This window comes from Meles meles, chromosome 10 (assembly GCF_922984935.1).
Source record: "Meles meles chromosome 10, mMelMel3.1 paternal haplotype, whole genome shotgun sequence".
Classification (NCBI taxonomy): domain Eukaryota; kingdom Metazoa; phylum Chordata; class Mammalia; order Carnivora; family Mustelidae; genus Meles; species Meles meles.
The window spans coordinates 69,396,547-69,422,251 of NC_060075.1; the positions used below are offsets into that span (position 1 = coordinate 69,396,547).

General features: G+C 40.9%; 1 protein-coding gene and 1 non-coding gene across 5 annotated transcripts in view; both read right to left on the reverse strand.

Moving 5' to 3' along the window:
* DYNC1I1 (dynein cytoplasmic 1 intermediate chain 1) overlaps positions 1 to 25,705 on the reverse strand; it is a 301,726-nt gene that overhangs the window by 78,783 nt on the left and 197,238 nt on the right. The gene's annotated exons all lie outside the window — the stretch shown is intronic.
* Positions 17,636 to 17,788, reverse strand: LOC123952406. Its single transcript, XR_006820649.1, has one exon. It is a non-coding gene; the product is annotated as a small nucleolar RNA SNORA62/SNORA6 family (small nucleolar RNA).

Sequence of the window (25,705 nt, forward strand, 5' to 3'; positions counted from 1 at the left end):
TGGGTAGTTAATTCCAAATCTGGACATTTAATGAGTTTGGATAATGAGGAAGGGAAGGAAGAGGAAAAACAGTGCAATGTGAACCCCAGAGATGATCGTACTGAAAGTTAAGATTGGGTTCACGTTACATTGTCATTCATATGCAGACTCGTACAGCAAGCACTGGAAATTTGGGGACCTTGGGTTCTAAACCATAGTTGGTAGGGCCTTTGGCACAAGTACTTCTGAATCCAACAAAATTCCAGGGCAATGAGACAATTTGCAGACTACTTCCCAAAAGTTTTCTGAAATGAGATTTTTTTTAAGCCATATTTTACAACTTGAACCAGTGCTGGGAACCTACTTATATGTGATGTGACTTTATACCTAATTATTACTTATTTATCATTCACCTGTATCAACCGAATAGGTGTATGGACCCCTTTGGCTATTTTCTAAATCAGTTGCTCCAGATTTGCCTGTACCTTAGCATTATCTAAGGAACTTTAAAAAATTCCCCATGCTCGAGGCATATCACATACCAATTACATCAAAATTTCGGGGGGGGGGGGTGGGTAAGACCTAGGCATCGATATTTTTAAAAATTACACAGGAAATTCCCATTTGCTATCAAGTGAAAAGTACAGTTTTAAATCAGTGGTTCTCAAACTTATCTGAATACAAGAAGCACATGGAGAGTTGATTAAAAACTCTATTCTCTACGTTATTCCTGGGTCCCAGCCCAGAACTTCTGAATCAGGATTTCAAAGAGGCCCAGTGGTCTGTGAATTTAACTAGCACCAGGGGTCTTGTTGAATTATCATTGAGAACTTTGGAGAACCCAATGCTAAAACAATAAATTAGTAGAATATGACCCAAAGTCACAGTGAGATGTACTTCTTTTTGCATTAATGTAGATCATCCCTGGGATGATGCCTTCACGCGTCGTGTGCTCTGGTCACAACCTGCCCAACGGGGACACACGTGATCCAATAAATGTTCCTCTGCTACAAGCCATTGCTTAATTCCCTGTAATTTTATTGGCTAGTTATTACATTTCCCCTCCCTTCCTCTCCCTTCCTGAGTGACTGAGCTCTTAAAAGAGGATCAGTAAAAAGGGCAGTAAAGGTTTGGTCCCCAAATTCCCTTCAGCATCTTTCTTCATGCTGACCCTGAACACCTGAATGTTTTCCTGTTTATTATTAAGAGGGATAATGAACATTAGCATTGTGACACCATGTTACATGATTATTTGCTCAGTGGGGTGAATTCCACAATTTTTGAGCACTCACTGAGCGCCAGACCTGTGGTGAATAGCAGTATTTACATCTCTCTAGATTAGAAAGACAGAGACATAGATAGACAGAGACATAGATATTGCTATTTCAGTCCTACTGGGTGAATAATTTTGCCTTCATTGTTCCAGATTAAGAAACCCAGGCGTGGGCAAATAAAGCCACTGACTTGGATCAAATGAATACTAGGTGACAAAGCCCAGATTTGAACGAGAGCCTGGCTGATTTAGAAGCCAAAATGCCGTGAAAACCTGCATCAGTTGAACGACAGGTGCATTTTCTCTTTGAGACACCCAAGCGCCTCCCCCCCCCCCCCCCCGCAACGCGGAGCGCCACACCTAGGATTCCACACTGTGGAACTTGTAATCACTGGCTGAACTTCATTCATGTCCACACGGCAGAGAGGGACTTTGGCCTCCCTGCCCACTACGATGGCCTTGGCATTGACTCTCCAACCCCTCTCCAGTTGGACTTGCATTGCCATGTATAGATTGATCACCCGTCTCAGCCCTTAGCCTACCGTTGTGACAGGTGACAACGGAGCTAATTAGTAGATTGTGGTGATATTTACCATGAGGTGGGTATTTCCTGCTGAGAACTGATTGAGACCAATTACTCATTCCATAGGAGTCTACTGAAGAGCGAGCAGCTGGGGACCGATCGTGTCACTACTGACAAGCTCTGCATTTCTTGTCACTGCTTTGGGAGAAAATGCTTTGTTTTCATCTTGTCACTATACAGCCAAATGAAAAATGCCATTCCAAAACAAGTTCTTCTTAAATGAGTGTTTATCCCCCCTAATAATGATGTGAATTATTAATTATTATAGAAGGGAAGAGCTCTCCTGCATGCTTTAGCAAACAAGACCAACCCAACGGCAAGGTGAGGAATCTTGGCAAAAGTTCTTTAAAATGCAAAGCTGTTCTTGGAAAGTAACTGCTCCAACCTGTCAAACCACACAAAGCATCGGAAACCCTCCTCATGCCAGGTGTCAGACTGGATAGGACCTACATTATACTGCAGAACAACTGGGAAAGTCCTTTTTCTTTGTAAAAGGAAAGTCTGTTTCCTTTACAAACTTTACTTATAAAAGGAAAAGTCGTTCTGGCTTCTCTTTCAGTCGTCAGAACTGGTAAGAGTTCTATAGAGAAATCAGCACATATTTCTGTTTTATTTTTTCACAAATGTCTTGTAATAGTTTTAGATTTGCAGAAAGGTAGTTAAGATGGTATGGTTCCCATACACCGCACACCATTTCCCCCACAGTTAAAAACTTCCCTATTGTTACACTCGTGTGGTACGCTTGTCATAACTAAGAAACCAATACTGATAAGCTAGTACCCAAATCCCATGTCCTTTTCCTGTTCCAGGATCCCATCTAGGAGACCCCCTTATATTTAGTCATCTTACTTCCCTAGGTTTCTCTAGACTGTGACAGTTTCTCACACTTCCCTTCTTTCTGATGATAGCCAAAATCTTTTTAGGTCTTATAAGCATTTTGAAAAAAGAAAAAAAAAGAAGAAGAAGCAGAAGAAAGAAAGAAACAACTAACATACATATGGCATTTTTATAAATTTGTTCATTCCAAAAGGTTTATTATGGATAAAGTGAGGCAGGTCTATACCATCATATTGGGCAATAATCCTCACTGAAAAATGCTCGGGTCGGAGAAGTTTCTTCAGTACAGACTTCTAATCATTTACTTACCACTTACTACACCTGAAAAAGTGTGGCTTTTCTAGGAAAGAGGAAACCCAGGTTGCTAGGCCTAGGCTGGAATAGGGATGTGGTGCAAGCTGAAAGTGACCTCTTACTTTACTAAGAAGGACAAAAAGGATAGGAAGAGATGGATACATGGGTTACTTTATATGTTAAGCAGCAACTTTCTTCAAATCAAATATCTAAATCTTGCTTAGTTAAAAAAAAAAAGAAGGAAGTTGACACTTGGATACGTCATGTGTGGACATTCACCTCTTTGACTGACATGAGGTAGGAACTACAGAGAACATATTACTTTCCTCAAACAGAAGGAAAAGACTTCCAATTTGACAGGAAAAAAGTATAAGCGGCATTAACTTCAGGACTTGTTAAAACATGAAGGATTAATAGAAAAAGAAAAAAAAAAAAGAAAGAAAGAAGAAGAAAAAAAAGGTAGGAAAGAATTGTGACTGTCTCCACTTCAGTATCTTCAAAAATGTTTGCGGTTTCTGAGAATGGCTCACTGGACCACATGAAAGTGACGCTAAGGGATTCAGCCACACGACTTCTCTAAATCCAGAGCTGGGACTCCTCTACTCTTACCATCAAACCATCTCCCTTGAAGTATAGCCACAAATTAAATTTATTTTTTTATTGAAAAAGTACTAAGTCCTTACAAAGAGGGCAAACACAGCATTCCTCCTCCTCCCCGCGCTGGCCTCCTGCCCATGCCCCCCCCACAACCTTGACAGGGTAAGCCATGTAAGGAAGAGTCAGCTTTTTAGTCTGTGAATTCTTCCTTGGCCGTGTTAAAACAAACAAACAAACAAACAAACAAACAAAACAAAACAACAACAATGATGGCGTTTGGTTGTAGAACATGACAGATCTCAGTGATCACGTATTCCTTTTCACAAACACAACAGTAAACAGGGCAGTCAGATTTAGAACTGTTGCACTAGCAAGGATGTCTAAAAACAATTGCATGATAGATCTGTCTTGCTTCGTGGACAACTTCTTTCTGAATTGTAGGATTTGGATTCTGTGCTTGAGGTGGAAACAGGAGGAGGAAAAAGCAGTCTCTCTGGGAATGTCACTCAACAACCCCCTGCTGATAAAGTAAATCTCCACTTGGAGGATCCACCCAAAGAGTCATGGAACATCCCACATTAGATTATTACCAAGGCACTGAGGTCAGAAATTATAGGGGGACCATTAAAAAAAAAATACACACCCAACCTAAAGTGTTCCATTCTGCATATGCTCTTCACGTGTTTTTTTTTTTTTTCTTTAATTTACTGTGGTGGTTCTGCCAGCTGTGACGGTGCATGGAATCAGTGGGATCATTCTAAATTTAGCAGGCAAATAAAAGAATTTTGCAAAAATAGGTCCTTTCTCATATTAAGACAATATAGTGAATACAGATCTTGGGGGAAACACAGGGGAAGTGAGGTCTTGCAGCCAAGAAGGGTGGGGTACAAGGCAAAAGCACTCTTTGTCTCTTTTTACCTGCCTGGAATTACTTAGATGTGCTTATGCCTAAGGCATGGAGATGAACCAGATGACCTCTTGGACTATGTCTAGCTTGGTGGCTCTATTGATAAACTATGACTTTGAAGTCCTGAGAAGGACAGAAAAAAACTGGGTTTAAGTGCTTGCTAAAAGATGGATGCAAGAGACAAGGGTGAACTGACTTTTGTGACTGTCACCCAATCCCAAGGCCCACCCAGCCCCCAATTTCCACACCAACGCTTTTTCCACTGAAGATTCTTTGATGTTTAACAAGAGCCTCAAAGACTGAGAGTGACTAGAGTGTGGAAGGATAGAAATCTGTCCCAGTTGTTCATTCCTAAACGGAAATAAGTCCCCTCTTAACAACATGTAGGTATACTGGATAAGTAGGTTTCAAATTCCCCAGTGTTCAACCTGAGCTGATTTTTAAACGAAGGACAAAATAATAAACTCAGAGACAAAACTGTATGAATAAAAATTCCTTTGGGATCACATGGCTAAATTTACAGCACTCCGGGGATTTTTCTATGTTCTTTTTTGTCCCCTAGGGGCTAACCCTACCTCATAAGACTCAGAATGTACAAATTAAAGGCCATTTACATGGAGTTTGAAGTTTCCAGTTTTGGAAAAAGAATGCGGAGCCATATGAAAGGCCATCGAGTAGAATCCTGTCTGAGCTATGCCCTTCACTGAACGATAAGGCTGATAAGTGCTGGTCAGCAGGAAGAAACGTGATCATAATTCCTAAACACATCTGCTGAAGTACACCCAACATGCACGTCAGTTCCATTATCTTAATGCAGTGGAATACTTTGCTTCGTGGTATCTAAATAACAATACAAAAAGAGAATATTTTCTCTCCTTTTCCCTAAAAAAAAAAAAAAAAAGATTTTCTGTAAAGAAGTGCTGTGGTTTTCCATAGTCATCTGAATTTTGTTTACAGGCTTGTGATGAGGAACATTTTGTCTTTGGAATTGGTGGCCACTAAGATTCACAGAGTAGCTTGTGTACTTCTCTGAGGGCTAAAAAAAAAAAAAAAAAAAAAAAGTAAGGTGTTCAATGTTCCTGAGGAACCAGGGACAATATGAAACCAGATGATGAAGAGTTAAGAAAAACTTCTCAGCCTGCTAATGAACTCCATCCTGCCCTGGTGAGACCACCCTCCTTTTTAAGTAAGAGGTAATTTAATCTGCATCTAACTCAGTTGTGTTTGGGTTTCATCCAATCTAAGAGTATCAGTGTGATAAATTATAATGCATTGTCTGCAATACTTCACAAACTGACTAGAACAGACCTGAAAACCAAGATCCCTCACCCTGATTTTTCCAACTCCCTTTGAGTACTTTTTGCCTTTTTCCTGTCAGACCACTCCGAAACTTGAAAATGTTTCTTCTAGCTCCCTCACACTGAATGTTATGTGCTTCGAGCTCCATTTGATTAGATCCACAATTGTTGGCTGTCTCCATTAAATCAAGCCCCCACTTGAAAATGACACCAACTGTGAGACCAGCCAAGTACTATAGCAAGAGAACTAATATGGCTCCTTCAGTTTCCAAAAGGTTTCTTTACATGTTAATTTCCTTTTGTAATCCACACTGTGTGCTGGGAAGCGGGTTAGTGAAATGGACTCCATTCCTATTTCAGATTTTGAAAGAGCAGCTGGATCCAGGCACCCCAGTGTCTGTAGGGAAAATGGGCAAAGACTGGGGAGGGGATCAGGAAACTCTAGTTGTGTCAAGGGCCCTGTTGCTACAGCTGTGGGACTTTGTCCATGTGACTTAACCCCTTTAGGATGGTTTCTTCATTTAGGTTAAGAACCACTGTACTAGGTACAAGGCCACCTTCTTTTCATTTGATGGCTTTAGGCAGGTCCAGCTCTTCAGAATGCAAAAGCCCAACTGTTTTTCTATAAATGATCCATCCTAAGATCAACAGATGATCTGTCATAAATAAAAGTGGTAGGAATTGTATTAAGCTGTTTCCTGTGCTGGTGGAAGGACAGCAGACTTTAGGGTGACACCAAAAAATCTGTGCAGGAGAGGCAGGATGGGATTTTTTTTTTTTTTTCCTATTCATATGATACAGATGTTGTCATGTAAAGATTCAAGGGCTGGTAATCAAGACCAATTTTCTGTGTGAAAATCCTCTATCAGGTTTAATTTCCTCATAGGCAACATAATGGACATGTTGGATTTGTAAGCCTCACAAGGGCAAGAGGTATGCTTTTCTTTTCTGTGTTGAGCTTTGTGCTCAAGACAGTTCCTAAGAACCAGTAATGCGCATTCCTATTGCTGCTCTAACATTACCAACCCCTGAGTGGCTTTACAATACAAATTTATAACCACACACTTCTGGAGGTTAAGAGGACTGAAAGTGAGGGGTGAGCAGGGCTGCATTTCTTCCTTGTGGCTCTAGGGGGGAATCAGTTTCCTTGCCTTCTTTCCAGGGTCTACTACAGGCTGGCCTCATTCCTTGGCTCAGGGCCACCTGCCACCTTCAAGGAAGCAATGGCTACTAGAGTCTTGCTCCTATCACATCACTTTCATTCTGCTTCCTCCATCATCACTTTTCCTTCTCAGCCTGACTCTCCGGACTCCCTCTTTCACTGAGAAGAACCCATCCTTATAATTACATTGGGCCCACCAAGATAAGCTGGAATGATCTCCCTTTCTCAAGATCCTTAATTTAATCATATCTGCAAAGCCCTTTTGTCTCATATGGGGATATATCCACAGGTTTCTGGTATTTGGAGGTGAACATGTTTGGGTGGCCGTTCTTCTTCCTACCGCAGTGTTCAATAAATACTTGATGAACTTGTAGATATCTTGAGGAAATGGTAAGGTAAATACTTCGAATTATTTGTAAGGTTAGCTAATTCCCATAGCTCATCACTAGCCAAAGTCAGGGTCACATGTACACTGTACACGTCTGATTGCTCTCAAACATACAACCTTCACTCTTGTCCAAGCCCATGTTCACCTGACCCTGTTTTAGCTTCAAAAATCCATGCTGGTTCTATTTTATTCTTTTTCACCTGGTAGACAGAATATAATCTGTTGTGACAGATTTTCCTGACCAAGTTAAGTGAATTGCTTACTGTCACATAGAGATGCAGATACAGCCAGGATAGAGATTTAAATCCCTTTTCCACTTCCCTTGCATTCCATCTCATACTAAACTCCTTTCTCCAATAACTATTTCAAAAAGATCAACCAACAAAAAAAGAGAGAGTGGTAACCTTCAAGTGGGAGTAAAGATGCATGGAGCATATGCAATCCTACACGTGAAAATCCAAGTTCTTCTTCGTGATGAACAAACTTCAAGTCATGTACCTTCCACCCTCCAAAATAAATCCTTCAAAGCAAAGTCACGGTTCCTGAACTACTCTCCCACTAGAGGGGCTACCAACCGCTATGTCAATCAAGATGCATATAGCTCCTGTTAAAACTCTTTCACATTTGTCTCATGCCATTAAAATATATGACAATAAGCTACCTCCAACGGGTACCTGATCCTCCTCCCACCAACGCAGGATGATTTTGGTGGGCAACCTGAAGGAACTTTAGTGATGGACAATTACATATTTTCACTTTGAAGTTTTCCATTTGTTTTAATGTGATGTTAGTCACCATACAGTATATCATTAGTTTTTGATGTAGTGTTCCAAGACTCACTGCTTGCATATAACACCCAGTGCTCATTGCAGTATGTGCCCTCCTTAATACCTGTCACTGCGCTAAGCCGACTCCCACCCCAAAACCCTCAGTTTTTTTCCCAGAGTCCATAATCTCCCATGATTCATCTCCCCCCTCTAATTCCCCTTCTTTTTTCCCTTCCTTCTCCTAATGTTCTCCATGCTATAAACTGTGGAAGGAGCCAAGATGCCCTTCAGCAGATGAATGGATAAAGAAGATGTGGTCCATATATATATATATAGTGGAATATTACTCAGCCATCAGAAAGGATGAATACCTATCATTTACTTTGACCTGAATGGACCTGGAAGGGATTATGCTAAGTGAAGTTTTCCATTGTTCTGAAGCAACTGACATTTTGTGCATGCTAGTTTGTGTCACTCTGGCAAATTTCTACCATTTCTCAGTCAAAACAATTACAGGAACCCTGTCTTATCGTTGACTTAATGGTAGCATTCAGAAAGGGATAATAACCTACTGTATTTGTTTAATGCTGGTCCTATCAATGTGTCATATATAACTGGAATTAAAGAGTAACTGGGAATAACTGTAAATTAATCGTACACAGTACCTTAAGTATGTTGACGGTAAGAGATAAGTAATGAAAACTAGACTGACGTGCAGTAACACTTCAGAATTGGATCCCCCAGGCATTCTCTTCTTTATAAAAGTGGTAACCACACTGCATTCTATCAGTGACAAAGTCCGCAGATTTACTTACTGATTATCTTAAGTACAAATGAAATATCTCTCTATGGTCTAGTGGAAATAACTGTGCAAGCCTCACAAGGCGTAAATTCCCCTGAACGATTTTTCCTGCAATTCTAATAGGTCACTAAATATTTAGCACCTACGGTTTGCACATATAAGCTTCCTGAGTTGGGCTTAACACAACACATAGCTCTCACTAAAGAATGTGAATTACTATGGGAAAATCTAGTTCAAAGGTAAACAAATCTCTACTATGTATTTTTTTCCCCTTGTTCAATACTCCGAACACGAGCCTTAAAATGTAAAGAAACTGGGCAAACTGATGGATATATGGAATTAATAATATTTACTAACAAGAGGCAGGACAAATAAACACAAAATGAAGTTGAATTTCTAAATAACTACTCTTGGAGTCAGAAAATGCCCTAGTTGGTGGTGATAATGTCTTTCACATGGCAAGTACAAGTACTGTGGAAAGTTCCATCTATGTCTACGTTGGCCAGCTCAAATGCAGAGGTGAAGGACTTTGTCAAAGGGCAAAACAAACAATCAAAAAGCCCAAAAAACCCTACATCTTTTTAAGGCAATCAGCCTTGGAAGGCAGTAACTGTTTCATTTTCCTGTATAATTTGAATAAGTACCCAGTTCCCCCCACCCCACTTTTAAAATGTAGACAAGGGCTCTAGCTAGTTGTCTAAGTTGTCACACATCTGGAAGACTATTTTAAAACACATTCAAAATGTTTTGACTACATGATGCCAAGCATCTGGCAATACAAACTCCTCTAAGGTATTTTTCTTCTATAGGATTCAGTCTTGTATAGACAGTCATTGTGCCAGGTTTTGAACTACATGTTTTATTTGCAGAATGACAAAAATACATATGCAAAGGTAAGGTTTTCCTTCTGCTTTTGATTTAGGTAGATTTAACTTAATGATGTTAACAGAGTTGCCATTGATTCCTGCTTTACTTTTTACTGTCTGGTTGTGCTCTACCCCCTGTCCCCAAAAGCCCTTCAGTGGCCTCTACTGGTCAGTTCCTCCCCAGGAACATTCTCTCCCAAATGGACAGCATTCACTCACTTGTCTAAATAGTAACTGCCTTTATTGGTTTCATTCCACAGCAAGGATGAGGGAAAGCGAGGTTTCTCGTTTTCCCTGTCTAATAAGAACCAGCCCTAGGAATACCTGTGGTTCACCAACCATCCCCAAACCATTTGCAGGATCTTGAGGTAGGAGGTAGGTATTCTTCCTGTGAGGTCGCCTCCCCCCTAATGCAAGCTAGCTCAGCCCTCCGAAGGCTGTTTCCCCAGACTAACCTAAGCACCCCTGTATTTCCACTCTGGTTTCAGCATTTGACACCAAGCCTGAAGTCAGACGACACCACGTGGGGGGTGTTCTGGGTAAAATACGCACTAACTCGTTCAGGTTTATAGCTCGCAATCTACAGCAGATCATCCACTCTAGCTCTTGACCTAAGAGAAGAGGGATGAATTCCTCACAGGCCCAGTACAGACCATACCCATCATTGTAGCCTTGGCACGGAAGCAGGGTACTAGGCACCATAAAGGCCTGTGAAGTTGTTCTGGGTAAGATATGATCTGCCCCAGGGCTGATGTAAAGACCACTACATTTCACAGTTGAAATAAGCTTAGTCAGGTAGTTGGGTTTGAGCCTAAGCGGTGTGCACAACGGAGACAGTCATCGCGAGCAGACCCGTGTGGTGGGTCTGCTGGGAATCTACTAATGCTGGGGCGCTACTGGTCAACCCCAGAGACCGAAGACCATGTATTATGAACCTTGGAGATAGGGCAGTACCAGCTTGCCTCATTCAGGCTTCCTTGACACAAAGGATCTTCTTTTAGGGAGAGACTCACCCTGCCTCCTTCTTCATGGAATATGCCCTGACTGGCTTGTTTTGGAAGTTACCAAGCTGCTCAGGGCTCCGGAACAAGATCTGTGACAATGGCTCCACAGTAACGAAGCCCATCACGTGGCTGTAAAGCTTGCTCTGCCCATGAGTGAGAGCAAGCCCTTGCGGTCTGATGGGGTGGTCACCGGCGGGAAGGCAGCAGGGCTTGGGTGCTGGAGTCCCAGCGAGCTGCCTGTAGCCACAGCTAGGCCTTGAAAGCTTATTCGTGATCATATTCGTGACCTCCTCTGAGAGGACCCAGAAAACAAGACGGAGAATGCACAGAGACCAGAAATCTTAAATTGTAGGTGAGGTGAGAACTACTGATGTATGGTTTACACTGTTAACAAGACCTCATTAAACTCGTCTGGTGTGGCCCAGGAAAGCCAGGATTTGAGAAAGAGACGGATTAATACATAGAGAGAAAATGAATTTGATGGCATCGGCGATAGAGTACTTTGCTATTTTAGAGTGTATCTAATAGCATATGGTATCGCCATTTCCCTTTTAAATATATTCTAAATCAAGTATTTGAAGCAGTTTTATAATCCTCTGAGCTGGAAATATATCTAAGAAACATGTAGAAAAAACCTCCTAAAGGATTAATAGTTCCAAGGTGAAGAATGTATTTCAACTCAGAATTCCTCAGGAAAACCCACCTTCTCTGCAGGTTTTACAAATCAAAGCATTTGGTGGCTAATATTTCTAACCTTTACTCCGTTTTCTGTCGATGAAAAATCAGAATCAGGGATTATTACTTTTATAAAGGATGTTTAGACATCCCAGTGACAAGATCACCATAAAAAATATAATTCAAACGATCTCAGTTTAAACACTGACTTTGACAGTTAGTAAAATCATTTAATTTTCTACTGTGGAAACTATTTTAATCATTTTAACCACTTTTAGATTATATCAATTCTTTGAGATGAAGTACGATGGAGAATCAAAATAATCTTTGGAAATTGAGCTCTATTGCAAAAATGATTCCCATTCTTCAGCAGGGATATTAAGGGATAACCTTTCAAGGACCTCTTCCTTGTACTTCTCTCCTCTACCTCTCCCATCTTACACAGCTCAAAGAAAAGCCAGCTCATGAAAACAGACTTACTTAATGGTCCCCTTCCCTCGGCTTTCCCCCATCCTTTTTCGTTCACATTCCCAACTTTGCATCTCTCTTCTCATTTTCCTTTTTTCTTTCCGGGGAATGACCACCTCAAAGGATTAATTCAGAACAGGCAGCAGAAAATGGTAACAAGAGTGGGCAAATCAGGATGTGGATTTAAAATCAAGAGGTATTTTAGAGGAGGGGAGTCACTCAAATTAAACATATGTTAAGAATATGGGTTTGTTGTTCATGGCATACCTGCTGCCTGCGATCCCACCCGCCTCAGATCGGCCTTCAAGGGCAGAGCGTTCCCTAGTGGAATAATAAATAGAGCGGCTCGAGTGAACATGGATCTGGGCAGCCTGGCGAGCTTCCTTTCCTTTCGGTCTGACGTCCCTGTTGGAACACAGGTGGTGATGGAACTAGTTGAACTACCGAAGTGGGTTGTGGCCCCTCGGGCTCAGAGCCAGAGGAGGGAACAGAATTCAGGCTCCAAGTAATCAGGCTTCGGGCACATAAAAATTCTCCTGCTCGGTCTTGGCATTTATGCCAAACTCGGCTTTAACTGATGTGGCCTGTTTCCCAAGGCATCATCTTTCTTACCTTGCTACATGTGAACGAGGCAGCCCAGATCCATCGGTCTTTTGAGAAATAGGCTGTACAGATGCTTAAAGTGCTTCTCTTTGGGCTGACTGGCCACCCACCTGAGAATAAGGCAGACTGTCCTCTCTAGGTGAAAACGAAGAGCCTTACCCTATGCCTATGCTTTCTTCCTTCCCAGTGTGTCACCCTGGGCAGTGCTCTGCTGCCCCAGGATTACGTGCCCCAATATTATTGCTAGGAATCAGTTACACTCGTGCTCACTCAAGGATTTCAGCAGGAACAAAGCAGAACAGCAATATATTTGCTCATATATATATATATATATATATATATATATATATCCTTCCTATCCAACCTTGAGGTTGAGAGCAATAATTAATGTATTTCTGACTTGAATGTACTGTACTGATAGATAAGATTCAACAGTCTTGGATCTCTAGGGATAAGTGTCCATGAAATGAGCATTATAAAAGCCGTGAGGGTTTTGAACAAAAAAAAATTTTTTTTGAGGGAAATACTTTTAATTTGGTTTTGAAATAATATTTCAAAATTAAAAAGTTTCTTGCACTGAAGACCCCTCTTTTCCATTTGTTTTGATATTATTCCTAGGACACAAGAGCTACCTAATCAGCTGTGAAGTTACCACAGAATAATAAAGGATAACTGAGCATAATGGAAAAAATTTTTTAAATTAAATAAATAAAATTAGCTTAATAATTTTTAAAAAATAAATAAATAAAGGATAACTGGTTTCCCTTTACTTTGACTAAAAAGTGGTACTTTTTAACTAATTGAAGAATAGTGCTGGGGAACAAATGATTTCTGAGTCCTTCCAATATTTCTTAAATGTCCACTTATGAAGTATAATGTACAAACAACAAAACCTTTGTAATTCTTCATTAAAGCAATCAGGTCCCTGACATTAGATGACCAGATCAGGTTATCACATATTCTTGGTGCAAATATATTTTCATATTTCTGTAAAAATGTCCCAAATCAGTAGAGAACCTGATACATGAAAATTCCTATTTAGACAAAAAAAAAAAAAAAGTTTGGAGCCTATAATTATTTGCTTCTCAAAAAAATTCAGCTAGTTATCAAGGTCTCCTCTAGTGAGCCATATCTGATTAAGAACTGGCCTTCATTCTCCATGTTGTCTGAATTTGTGATTCAGTTTCCTAGAACTTGGCTCAGATGTCCCTCTTCCAAAGGGGAGAACATACTGTAATGTTCTAAAGGCAGGAGGTTTGTGTTAAGCCTGTCTCAGCAGCTTCAATATATAGATGGGAAAATCCAGTGAAATCCAGTTCCAAAATGTAGCAAGTCTTCACAATCTTAGCAAACACATTAAAGAAGATACAATGAAACAGGTAAACAGCATGATCAGAAGTGTGGCTTGGGGTGGAGGAGGGGCAACATGGAGAGCACAGGTAGAACTTTCCTTTCACTGAACACCTTCTCCTGGAGTGAAGTCTTCTCATCAATTTTGATGACAGGTTGACAGCAGGTTGTTGTGCCTTTAATGGAATGGTGTCAAAGAAAGCCAGGTGAGCGCAAAGATGGTGAGACACATGAGACTGGTGGGGGGGTGGATGGCCAACAGTACTGTGTTCATGGGCTTATTCCCTCTCCCATAGCAACCCAAAGCCAGCTGCCTTGTTGGAGAGACTGTTCCCTTTGACAATCTGGGGTGACTTTGCCTGTCTGTGATGCATAGTCCTTTCGGATGAAATGCCATTCTGCTGCAGGCATCCTGGAAAACTTGGCAGCACTGGCCAGAGAGGGGATGGTCTGTTCTGGGACAGGAGCATGAGCAAAGTTTAAGCAAGGCAAGACGATAGCTTGACAGGGGATGATGGAAAAGAGAATTCAAGAGAATTCAGGCACTGAATAGGTGTTTGACCCCGAAAACCATGAAGTTTCCTTCAAACCCAGAGGTTCTACAAGTCTATATAGTAATAGGTCTACTGGACGAGTATTAACTCATATATGGGAAACAATTCACAAACACACACACACACACACACACACATAAAGGGAAACAAAAAATCTCTCTACTCCCCGTAGAGTAGGACATGGCTAAGCTCTCTTAAAATGGTCATTTGACTTAGCTGGGGATGTTTTTCCATTGAAAAATGATTAGAAGGAGAAACAAAAATATAATCTCTGCTTACACATATTAAAAGGGTATGGAGGCAGAACTATGAGTCAGTAGTTAAGATTGGCCAATGCAGTGTCTCTGTTGCTCAAATGAAACTCAATTAAATTTATGACGGAAATCTCCAAGAATCCATGCAGAGTCTATCCACAGGGTTTGCCCTCTCCAACATCTTTCTCTGTGTGTGCGTGTGCGCGCGTGTGCTCATATGCGTGTGCGTGTGTGCAACTTTGCTACTAACGGAGCACATTTGCTTAGACTGTGGAGCTCTTTCAGACATTTTAAAAGCCGCAATTCCAGTTTTTATACTTAGAAAATGCTCAAAATGTGTTTCTTTCTAGGAGAACTAAATATTGTGCCACCTTGGAGAGTTAAGCCCTTTGAAGCCCATCAACTGTTGCTTGAAACCTCCTGATTCTATTTTTGTCGAATCTTTGTCTTGTGTTTTCTGAAAGGCTTTGAGTTCTTGCGTGAACACTCTTCTCGTGGCGATTTTCGCCCAGCTGAAGGCTTTCAGTTGTGCGGCAGGTAGCACACATGATAACATACATCATTACGTTAATAATGCTCCCATACAAAAGTTCTTTTCCAGGATTTGTTTGCCGGCTACCCCATTGTGGGATCGGAAGGTGGGATACTTTTGATTTTAAACACAAGGAAAGGGACAGCGGGAACCAGGCTTTTAGTGATGGAGCCTTTGGGGGCCCAAGGGGAACTGCTCACATCTCATGCAGGAGAACACAGTGTGTGACCTCACCGTCCGCACAGAGCCCCCACCAGGATTAAAAACCACATAGAAGGCAAAATAATTTACTAAAATGTAAAGCAAGAGCACTCTCTCTCAGAAATAGTACACACAGGGGGGAAGCTGAAGGAACCAAAGGGAAAACTCGAGTGTAAGCAGCTTATCTGCCATTCTGAGCAAGGTGAGCAGATCCTGGGGGCACCCTGTGGGACCTTGTGGCCTCTCTCTGCTTTATGCTCTGGAATTATTTTTTTTCCATTTTTTTTCATGCCGTCTCTGTAATGCAACCTCTTTACATAGTTTATCTCAGGAAATGACAATTGGCTGTCGAATCCCATACAAATTGATTGGATATGACAGCTCAAAGAAATAAATATTCTGCAGAGAAGAAAGTTTTTACTTATACTCTCGCATTTTCAATTCGTTTTTACCCCTTCTTGCTTAATTTTATTATTTCAATTAGATCATTTAAAAATCAACACATCGCATACCAACCTCCCCTAAGAGCAATCGTAAGATTTGATGATTTTTCTGATACACAGGCTAGGGTTTCAAATTTGCATTATTTTATCTACTGGATTAACTATGAATTCTAAACCGAACTAATGCTGCCATGTGTTTTTAAACATCTCTAATCTAAACCATCTGGAGAGGCATGGTTTTGCAAAGGCATCCTTTTCAGGACACTCTGTGGATTTTGTCACTGCTTGAGGTTTGGCAAACCATCAACATTACTATAATTCTCTTTTATGAAATATAGCTTTTGACTAGGATTTTAGAGTCTTGGGGGTATGTGTGTGTGTATTTATACGAGTGTGGGCACTTGTGTAAATTTTTGCTCCTGTCCGTTTCTCTTTTCAGAAGACCATAGTTATAAGAAACTTATTTCATTGTTTTAAAATTTATTTTAAATAAAGGTTTCTTTCTCATATATAAAGGATAAATTTAATTTTACCTACACAACATAATGACTGACCAAGTCATTAAAAAGCAGAGAAGTATTTTTGAATAACCCTCCTTACTGGACATAGGTGCTGGAAATTATTTTTTGACAAGTCATTAGGAGAAAGCATGCCAGCTTGCGAGACCACAACAAAAATTGTAGATATGAAATTATTTCAGCAACAATGATTTGTAGTATGTGAGGTATGAGCTCAACACATTTATGCAGAGATTACAACTAAAAATTAACTAAGCTAAATCTTTTGATTGAGAAAAGCAACACCCTGTTTAATTCTCTGGCTAATAATGAACATACCCTTTTTAAAATTTTAAATCAAATATAAGCATGGTAAAAGCAAAGTGTAGACTACTTGTTATAACAAAGGTTAAAAAACTTCCCCCAGAAATAAGGATGATGATTCCACTTCCACAAATTCTCTTCAATAATAATGCCTTTAAGGAATTTCAAGAATTAATCACAAAAATGGAAGGGATAGCTTTTTGCTGAGAACTACTAATCTGAAATGAATTAAAATGATAATGTGACTACTGGGGACTATGAACATCTCTGTAATCTGTTAATAACACGGTATGTTCAAACAACCTCTTTCATCCAACAATATTAGGCAACTTAAAGACATACATAAATCAAAAGGTTTTGGTCAAGTTTGTAGAGAGGGGGAAAAAAGGTCTATTTTTAAGAAATAGCTGGCCTGAAGTCCAGAAGTGGATCTTTGCTTAGAATATAAAGATGCCAAGGCATTGCACAGCACCCCTCTTAGAGGGGATACAGCCTAGAACCCTCTCGGTAGATGCTAACGTGGCCTGGGGCATTATTACAACCCACCTTCGTGCCGTTCAGTTCCCTTTCCTGTGTCCGGTCCTCATATCCACAACTCTTGAGGGAGAGGGTTGCCCTTCTGAGACGCTCTCTTTCCTTTCCTTTTCATTTTGTTTTGTTTCATTTCCTTTCTTTCTTTCTTTTCTTTTCTTTTCTTTTTTTTTAAGAACTGCTGATATTCTTTTAAACCTACCTTTGCCTGTATTAAAATGTTGTATTCTAAAGGAAAACACGATCTGATATCCCAGAGAATGGAAGCTCCGCATAGGGGGGCTCTGGAATCTAGGTCTTCAGGAGGGACAGCTAATTTGGTCTTATATGAAAGTAAAACATGGGTCAACCCCATCTTCATTATTCTTTCCTCAGGGTCTACAAAATGGGTTCAGTTCACTTATTGCTATAGACCAAATTATATCCCCCACAAGTTTTTTTTTTTAACTTGTAGCAAGAATTACTATCCAACCCCACTCATTGGACCAGAGGCCCTTGTGGTGTTAGTGAAAGACATGCCCTTCATATAGCACACCACCTACACTGTGAGTTCATCCGCCAGCCAGTGGCCTCCACTCCAAGCTCTACCAATGGGCAGATCCCCCACAAATTTGTATGTTGCAGCCCTGCCCCTCATTATGTTTTTATTTGGAGATGGGGCCTTTGGCAGGTAATCAGCTTTAGATAAGTTAATGAGGGTGGGCCCTCATGATACTATTAGACACCAGAAGAGATTGCTTGCTTTCTCCCTCTCTCTGCCAAGTGAGGACATCTCTAGAAGGCAGGTGTCTGTAAACCAGGAAGAGAGTCCCCGCCAGAAACCAAAATGGCTGCCACCTGGATCTCAGAACGGTGGGAAAGTTATTTTCGGTTGTTTAGGCCACCAAGCTTATGGCATTATCATTACTGGTTTTTTTTTTTTTTTAATGGCAGTCCCAGCAGACTGATACACCTATATAATCTCTTTTATCCTGACAATAATCCTAAGAGGGCAGTAGAAACCCGCTCCCTAAAAATACCCATTTCCCTGACACTGAGGCTTCTCCGACCTCAGTGAATGGCTGGGTGGCAGAGTGGTGAGGATGAGGGGAGGGACGGGCTAGAAAATTTGCTCTTATTGCCACCTGGCTTTCATTGCATAGCATCAGTAATTCCTGGGGCAATTCCCTGATGAAGCGCAACTGGAGAGAACCCAGCTCAGACAGCTTTAGTTCAGGGCGTGGAAAAGGAAGGAAGGGCACTTAGGGAATTGTATAAAATCTTTAGTGTTGGAGTCCTGTGCCTTCAGGAATATGGGCACAAGAATGGGGCAGAGGGAACACTGGGAAGTCTCAGGCTTTGTAATAATATCAAACTTCAGCTTGATCACTTGCAATACGAGATGATAAGACAAAGAAAACAATTTAAAAAGGATTTGTTCTAAGGTGTATTCTCATGGTATCCTCCGCATCAAAGAGCTCACTCAGTCACTTGTGAGGTATACAATCTCCTCCACTGCTATTTTCAGATAATGAATTGTCTGTGACACAATCCATCTGCTGAAATCCTGCTGGTAATTCTCATTTCCCTAAATGAATCCCAATCATCAATTCTGCCTGTACTATTATTTTGGGGAGAAGATTCCAGAAAGAGGGCAGATAACGAGAGCTGGCAAGACATTTTCTCTGCTCCCAGCTTCCTGGGCCAAAAGAGGAAAAGATGCTCCTGCTGTTTGACTTCATAAGAATCAGTGTCTAGCTCAAGTCTCAGTCATCAGACCAGTCAAACTCAATCGGCATAAAAGAAGTATTTCCCAATGTCCATGCCGCGCTTGTACGTGTAAACTTCCTTATGCCTTTTCCTAAAGGCACAAACTGGATGCTGTGCTGCTCCTCCTCTTGTCCAATCCAGATATTCTGTATCTATTATGTAATGTTACATTTACATCAGATGTGTTCTTCGGTTTTCCACAGCTGTCTGCTTCAAAGAGTGGATCATAATCTACACAACAATGGTTGAGGTGTCGCTCCTGGGTTTCTCCAGCCTTTGGTATACCCAACATCGCAAGGAAAGCTGTCTGGGTTTTACTTACATTGCATGTCCTGTGTCCATGCACTTTGTTCTCTAATTACTAAGCACCTATTATATGCTTTGATTTTGGTCACCCCAGGAACCCATTTTGAATATGCAGCCCTATTTGCCAAAGAACTTTCTAATCCTTCATCCTGTTAACCTTAAAAGCTGCCAGTGATTTTACCAGCAAAATATGGGTTTATTCAGGAATAAAAGAGAATTGCAATCCAAGACAAACAAGTGGCAGCAAAACCATAGGCAAGTTGGTGGGATTGGGGAGGGGTGGGGGAGAGAGGCATGTTTTTTTAAGGGGAAATGGGGTAGGGTGGAAAGGATGTTGTCAACTAAAGTCCACTGGAGTAAACTGGGAGTTCCAAGGAGGAGGTTTTTCATTGGCTGAGCCATTGCCTGTGGGGAGTGGGGATGAGGGAAGTGCTTCTCTCTCTGGCTGGAGTAGTAGAGCAGTATCCATGCGCCAGGCCAAGTTTGTCTGTTCCTGTAGGGTCTGCAACTGACCAGGAGCAGTAGGGGGTGAGAGCTCCCTCTTCTGAAACCTCCTGACTTCATTTTAGTGAGGTTTCCCGTTAATAATTTTCATAACCCTCTCCTCTTCTTAACCTCTATTGAATAACCACTCCTTGCTACATTCAAGAAAATATAAAAAATGCCATTTTTCTTTTCTTTTCTTTTCCTTTCTTTTTTCTTTCCTCTCTCTCTCTTTTTAATTAGGGCATATGAAAATTATTCTTCATTTAAGTAAAATAAAAATCCCTAAATCAAATTCTAACACTTCTCTGGTCATAACACTCCTTGGAAAATGCATTTAAATTAATTTCAATCTTTATGCCCATAGCTGTTTTGCTGATTTGGATTACGGACCACAATCTGGGCTGTGTTTGTGTGTTTTGGGCAGGGGAGACAAAAACTGATGGGAGAAGAAATCAAGTTCATTGCAATAAACCTCATAGTTCCACTGAGATGGCAGGAAGTCTCTTTTCCACAACATGACAACAAAGCCTCGGCAACTCCCCCAGGTGACTCAGCAGTGTGGGCAGCTAGAAGCCAAGCCCCAACTTTCCGTCCCCCTCCTAACCACCAGCCCACATTCCCTCCTGTGTTCCCATCTCTCTTTATGGGGGTAGTTCTCTTCAAGGTCAGTGGGAACCTCACCCAGAGCCAAAAACTAGATGGTGAAAGCCATGAGTTGCGATCTCATCTGTACCCTTTATAGAATCTTTTTTTTTTTTAAGATTTTATTTATTTATTTGACAGAGAGAGAGAGATCACAAGTAGACAGAGAGGCAGGCAGAGAGAGAGAGAGGGAAGCAGGCTCGCTGCTGAGCAGAGAGCCCGATGCGGGACTCGATCCCAGGACCCTAAGATCATGACCTGAGCCGAAGGCAGCGGCTTAACCCACTGAGCCACCCAGGCGCCCCCTTTATAGAATCTTAATGAGAAGCGAAACCAGCATAGGAAGAAAGTTAACTGAGGATTTTAAACATGGATACAAATGAAGTTAGTATCACTCTACAGTCTGCTTTTCCTCTGAAATAAGGGCTGGGGGTTCAGGTCCTTGTCAGCTTCAGGTCATTGTCAAATAATCTTTAAAAAGAGAATGCTAAGAACAAAGAAACCAAATCAGGAAAAAATAAAAGTAAAAATAAAAACCTCTGACCAGGCCAAGGGTCTAAATATAGCTTTTCCACTTACCTCAATACAGATAATTCTAAGATCTGTATTTCTGATTCTATTCATTCCATTTGAAAGAGAAAGACCACACCAGGGTAAGCACTGCAGGGTGGTCAGAATGCATAATCTAATGACAGCGTGTGGAGGCCACTACAGAAGATGGCAGGAGCCCTGCCAGGCTGTGCGGTGGAGCTGACGGGCTGATTTCTATGCACAGGCCACCGATGTTTTCCAAGTATGGACAGCTCTTCCAGAAATGGAAATAGAAAATGCAGGACCAGAGCCCACACTAAGAATTCAGCTTAGCAAAGACATGAAACTGCCCATAGAAGTAAAAGGTATTTGGCCTTGCTATTTGTAACAAGGAGAGACGAGCCTTCCTATTGCAATCTTTTGGTGATTAGGCTAAAAGCCTGTCAGTCTTTACAAAAGAAAGACTGAACTGAACTGATGCCTGTGTCTTGTGCATTTGCTTTCTAGTGCCAGAAATGCTGTTTTTCCAAGCCATCAGATTGGTTTGCAATGATGCTGTTCTGAAGAGTAAGAACAATCCAAAAGACCAACAAGAAATGGATAGCTCCTGCAGAATTCCAAAAGGGTACCAGTACAAGCATCGTAAGGCACCTATGTTTTCTCCCTATCCATACTCCTTCCTACGAAGCACACTGTCTCATTTTGAAATTATCAGAACATCACACGAGGATGTGGGAGCACATTCAGATTGTCTGATTTCAGCGAGGACTGTCTAAAAGGGACAAGTTGTAGGAAATAAACTTGACCAAAATCAGAAAGGATAGAGAAGAAAAGTGATATGTTTGTGAGTAGGGGTTCTGATTTTTATCTTGCGGGTATTGAATGTAATTCTGTGGGCTCTCCAAATTCCCTTTAGGTTTAGAAGAAGATGGTAAGGGGAGCCAATTCTAGGACCGTGCTTAATTGACATCATAAAATGACAGGCAGCCAAAAATGCACCTTGAATGGACTGTGTAGCCTTTGCTCTCAAGTCCCACATCCCAGCATTATGGCGGAATGTGGCGTGTTGGATGGTGCGATATAGCCAGTAGATGCGGCCTCCGGTCCAGGACTGATTCTACTGCCCACGAGCCATGAACGCTTCAAGTACAACCGAGAGAATAACATCTTTGTCACTTCCCTTTGGGAGAATCAATCAGATCATGAAGGCGGAAATACGAGGAAAATGTAAAATACAGACCAATCATATTACACTGTAATTATTCAAGTTCAGGGCATGGTAACCAAACTGCCCTTATTATTCCCAGCGGCCAACCACTAACTCATCTGTGACTTCCCTGGCTGCCCAGGCAACGCTGGGTTTGGTCTCTCACTAGCTCAGCCATACTCAGTATTCCAGGAATTAGGTTTTCTTTTGGGAGTCATGTATATGACCTGGCTTTGATCCTAACTTCATAGATATCTACTATAGGACGGTGTGCCGCTATCCTAAAAGAAATGGTACTCTACCATTCACTTTCTTCCAATGTTATGTTCAACATGTTCTTGAGCCCTTTCCTGGAACAACAACTCTGGGTCTTCTGATCATTCCCCACAGAGGCGAGTGCATGTACAAGGTGTCTGGGGGTGGGGATGGGGAAGTGGGAAGGGCCTGCGGAGGTGGTTAGGAAATCTCTCAGTCTGAGTCAGGTAGGAGATCGGCACCAGAGTAACAAAGGCAAGAAATAGCACCCTAGTTTGGGCCAAAGAGGGAAAGGGATGTGTGGGGCAAGAAGAAAAGTCCCACACTTACAAATAAAGAGACCGACTAGTTTTGTCACCTTATCACCCTCTTTCTTCATCTCGCCTCTACATCCTGGTGTTTTCCAACCACTACTGCATATTCAGATGATCTGGGAACTTCTACTTTTTTTTTAAGTGTATTTATTCGTTTGAGAGAGACAGAATGCACATGTCGGGGGGGGGGGGTTGTTGCAAAGAGAGAGAGAGAGGGAGGAGGAAGAGTCTTAAGCAGATTCTGGGCTAAGTATGAAGCCCGACAGGGTGCTCAATCTCATGACTCTGAGTCATTCCTGTGCCAAAACCAGGAGTCACATCTCAACCGACCGCATCACCCAGGCACCCCAACCTGGGATATTTTAAAAACTCCCAGGCTAGACTAGGGACTAATGATCAGAATCTCGGCCCATGGGATGCACACATCAATAGTTCTTACAGCTTTCCAGGCGATGGCAATGATCAGCCAAGATGGAGAACACAGCTCTGTTCCATTTCTTCTCTATTCACCATCCCCCAAGCCACCCACCCAAAGGAACCTGGCTGAATCCCCAACAAATGTTGTATGACATAATGCACGCACTTTAGAATTAAAAAGAGCTGACTTTAGACTTGGCTTGGCTATTCAGACACCTGCCCTAGTTTCATGTCTTCTCTGAAGCTGCAGGTTCTAATCTGGGGAGTAACAGGAGTTTATGACAATGAATGTAAATAACAGATTCTCATGTTAGTATCTTTTTTTCCCCATAAATTTAATGTCACAGAGACATTTTCCATGTCCTCAAATTACTGTTTTTTCTCACCTCTTAGGAAAGCTCCCATTCATTTAAAGTCTAATACTTTCAAAGTTGATCTTTCTAGGTATATTTGCTTACTAGTCCAAAGTAATAAGGAATTAGTAAGACCTCAGGAGTTATTAAAGATACTACTGGTTTCCTGGATTGGTCTGAGGTGAAATTCAGGTATGATGGTTAATTTTAATGTGTCAACTTGGCTAGGCTATGGTATCTGGTGTTTTGGTCAAATACAAGTCTAAATGTGGGTATGAAAGTATTTTTTAAATGTAATTTGCATTTAAGCCAGCAGACGTTAAGTAGATTAGCCTCCATAATGTGGGTGGACCTCATCCCAACAGTTTAAGGCCTTAAAGAGCAAGACTAGTTTCCTGAAGAAGTACCAATTCTAAATTTCTATCTCTGTGTCTATTTCTAGTACCAATTCTAAATTTCTATCTCTGTGTCTATTTCTATCTATCTATCTATCTATCTATCTCCTATTGATTTTGTTTCTCTGGAGAAGTTTGACTAATCCACCAAGGATCCTCAGAAGGGATCCGTAACGACTTTTGCTATGCCCGTTTCTTCCTTTCCTCCTCTCAGGAGAGGGACCGAAGCTCTTTTCCTTTCACTGTTCTGAAGCTGGTGATAAATCTATCCCCTATACTGAGGTTAGTTTAAGAGAAATAATTAAATAACAGAAGTTAAGTACTGTAATGATATTCAGCATTTAAGTTTTCATAAGATTTTATAAATGTGGCTTTCATGGACATGAAGGGTCATTTATATGAAGTACTTATCATTTCTATATAAGTAGCACAATCATGATTCTCAGCATCTTTAAATGTGTGTGGTTAAATTCTATAGCTTTCCTTTGATGCCTACAATATGGAGTCTTCACATGTATTGCACGTTATTTAACGAACCCCAAAGTTTAAAAGTATTAGAAGCCTCACTCTTCTCCCAGTGAGAATGCTAAGCAGAGTTTAGAATCCCTACCTGCTTGCGGCCACGAGAAAAAATGGAGACAACAGTAGGGATTTGAGGGATGCAGAGACATGTTAGTCAGCATCTTTTGGTGGGCTATTGAGAGTACTTCTGACTTGACTTTCCCCCCCTCCCCCCTCCACCCCCTCCCTCTTCCCCCCTCCCTCCCTTCCTACTACCTTCCTTCTTTTTTTTTGAAATCAAGAAATAGTTTTCTCCTAAAATTCATATACTGTATCATTTAAGGGAGAAACTAATAATGACATTAAATGTCTGTTGGTGAAATTTTCAGTAAATGATCCCAAAGATACCAGGAAGGAAAGAGAAGATGCTCCTTTCAGTCAACACTGGTATTAACCATTGTGTGATAAAGTAGGTAATTTTAAAATTCCAGTTAATTCCAAAGACCTTGAAAGTCTGTGTCTTCATTCAAGATTATAAGGCTCCTACTGACCTGTTTACTATGCAATGCTGTGAATATTAAGCATTTTACCAAGTTGTTATTGTCACAGGCTACCGATAATCAGTTAATACAATTTTAAAAATTATCATAAACATGTGCATTGATCAAAACAAAATGTGTTAACCTCTTATAATTTTTAAAGATCAAGATGTACTTTTTGTAATATCAAAATAGTTTAGGTGGCACTGTTTTTCCAAAATGTGCTTCTGCTTATCGTACAACCCTTTTAGTATTTTGTTGGTAATTTGGCAAACCTCTTAAACCTGAACAAGATGAGGATTTTGTGCTTCTATGTTTACAGAAAGAGTGTATCAAACTGACAAATTTGATAATCTTAAAAAAAAAAAAAAAGAAAAAGCTGTTCTTATTTCAAAGGTTCAAAAACTAAAGGTTATTTACTATGCAGACCTAGATTTCTTGTTGTTTTTAAGATAGCAAATGAGAAAAACATGGCCGGAGTTAGAGGTTATTCAATCAGGTTGAAGCTGGGACTTTTATTCCAGCAGCCCCTCTTCCCCAAATTACATCTGATAACGTCCTAAAGTCTAAACATATTTTAGTTCAAAATGATACTCAGCTCTTAGATATAAAATGTCACTAAACTTCCAAATATCAACAGGTTTACCCTCTTTGGCTGAGGTATTTGTATTCGGTGCAATCTGTCACTCTGCCTCAGAATCGTAATATTTGAGGAACTGAAACTTTGAGCTGGGAAGTTTGTTTTGCATTTTCCTATGCCTAATCACAGGACTGGGATGGTAATAAAGGAGTTGGTGTATTGGCCACTGCTGAGGCCTATT